The sequence below is a fragment of the Trichechus manatus genome, unplaced genomic scaffold (assembly GCF_000243295.1).
Source record: "Trichechus manatus latirostris isolate Lorelei unplaced genomic scaffold, TriManLat1.0 scaffold00169, whole genome shotgun sequence".
Lineage (NCBI taxonomy): Eukaryota > Metazoa > Chordata > Mammalia > Sirenia > Trichechidae > Trichechus > Trichechus manatus.
In genome coordinates this window covers 209,159-211,767 of record NW_004444105.1, presented here as the reverse complement: position 1 = coordinate 211,767, position 2,609 = coordinate 209,159, and positions in this window count along the sequence as shown.

Sequence of the window (2,609 nt, the reverse complement as noted above, 5' to 3'; positions counted from 1 at the left end):
ATCTAGCTGTACTGGACTCAGTCTGGAGGAGGCCTTGGTAGATGTGGTCCGTTAGTCCTTTGGACTAATCTTTTCCTTATATCCTGTTCTCATCATTCTCCCTTGCTCCCGAAGGGATGAGACCAGTGGAGAATCTTAGATGGCTGCTCACAGGCTTTTAAGACCCCAGATGCTACCCACAAAGGTAGAATGTAGAACATTGTCTTTATAAACTGTGTTATGCCATTTGAAATAAATGTTCCCTGAGACCATGGCCCCCTCAGCCCTCCGCCCAGCAATTCAGTCCCTCAGGGAGTTTGGATGTGTCTATGGAGCTACCAGGACCTTTCCTTGTACAAGTTGTGCTGGTTTCCCCAGTATTGTGTACTGTCTCACTCTTCACCCAAGATACCACTTATCTATTGCCTATTTAGTATTCCCCCCCACCCCTCCCATCCCTGGTAAACAACAAAGATTGTTACTTTTTGTGTGTAAACTTTTTCATAGGTTTTTACAATAGAGGTCTCATACAATATTTGTCCTTTTCTGATTGACTTATTTCACTCAGCATAATGTCTTCCCATTTCATCCATGTTATGAGATGCTTCACAGATTCATCTTTCTTTATCATTTTATAGTACTCCATTGTGTGTATTTACCATAGTTTCTTTATTCATTCTTCTGGAGATGGGCATCTAGGTTGTTTCCATGTTTTAGCTATAGTGAACAATGCTGTCATGAACATAGGCGTGCATAGGTCTATTCATGTGACAACTCTTATTTCTCTAGGATATATTCCTAGGAGTGGGATTGCTGGATCGTATGGTATTTCTATTTCTAGCTTACTAAGGAAGTGCCGTATCATTTTCCAAAATGGTTGTATCATTTTGCATTCCCATCAGCAGTGCATAAGAGTTCAGATCTCCCTGCAGCCCCCCCAACACTTGTTATTTCCAGTGTTTTTGATTCGTGCCAGTAATGCCGGGGTGAGATGGTATCTCATTGTGGTTTTGATTTGCATTTCTCTAATGGCTAGTGATCGTGAGCATTTCCTCATGTGTCTGTTGGCCACTTGAATGTCTTCTTTGGTGAAGTGTCTGTTCATTTCTTTTACCCATTTTGTAATAGGATTATTTGTCTTTTTGTTGTAGAGGTGTTGGATTTTCTTGTAGATTATGGCGATTAGACATTTGTCTGACTTCTACTGTATGAAAATTTTTTCCCAGTCTGTAGGTTGTCTTTTTATTCTTCGGTGAAATCTTTTGAAGAGTATAGGTGTTTGATTTGTAGAAGATCCCAGTTATCTACCATATCTGTTGCAGATTGTGTGTTAATGGTTATGGTTTGTATCCTTTTAACACCTGTAGCATTGGTCCTATTTTTATTTCTATGAAGTTTAGAGTTCTTGGTATTTGATCCATTTTGAATTAGTTTTTGTATATGGTGCGAGGTATGGGTCCTGTTTCTTTTTTTGCAGATGGATATCAACTTTTGCCAGCACCATTTGTTAAAAACACTGTCTTTTCCCCATTTGATGGACTTTGGACCCTGTCGAAGATCAGATGACTGTAGGTGGTTAGATTTTATCTGGGTTCTCAATTCTGTTTCATTGTTCAATGTATCTGTCGTTGTACCAGTACGAGGCTGTTTTGACTACTGTAGCTGTATAGTAGGTTCTGAGATCAGGTAGTGTGAGTCCTCCAACTTTATTCTTCTTCTTCAGTAGTGCTTCACTTATTAGGGGCTTCTTCCCTTTCCATATAAAGTTAGTCATTAGTTTTTCCATCTCTTTGAAGAATGTTGTTGGTATTTGGATCAGGATTACATTGTATTTGTAAATTGCTTTGGGCAGAATTGTCATTTTCACAATGTTGAGTCTACCTATGTATGATCATGGTATGTTTTTCCATTTATGTAAATCCCTTTTGGGTTCCTTGCAGTAGTGTTTTGTAGTTTTCTTTGTATAAGACTTGTACATCCCAGGTTAGATTTATTCCTAAGTATTTAAGTTTTTTAGGGGCTATTATAAACGGTATTGTTTCTCTGATTTTCGTTTCATCGTTCTCTTTATTGGTGTATAGGAATCCAACTGATTTTTGTATGTTTATCTTGTATCCTGCTACTCTGCTGAATCTTTCTACTAGTTTCAGCAGATTTCTCGTGAATTCTTTAGGGTTTTCTATGTGTAGTATCATATCATCTGCAAACATGGACAGTTTAGCTTCTTCATTACCAATTTGGATGCCCTTTACTTCTTTTTCTTGCCTTATTGCTGTAGCTAGAACTCCCAGCACAATGTTAAATAGGAATGACGACGATAAAGGGCTTCCTTGTCTTGTTCCTATTCTCAAGGGGAATGTTTTCAGCCTCTCTCCATTACAAATGATGTTGGTTGTTGGTTTTGCGTAGATGCCCTTTATTATGTTGAGAAACTTCCCTTCTATACCTATTTTATTGAGAGTTTTTATCAAGAATGGGTGTTGGACTTTGTGAAATGCCTTTTCTGTGTCAACTGAGATGATCATATGATTCTTTTATTTATGTGGTGGATTACGTTGATTGATTTTCTAATGTTGAACCATCCTTGCATACCTGGTATGAATCCTACTTGGTCGTGGTGTATTATTTTT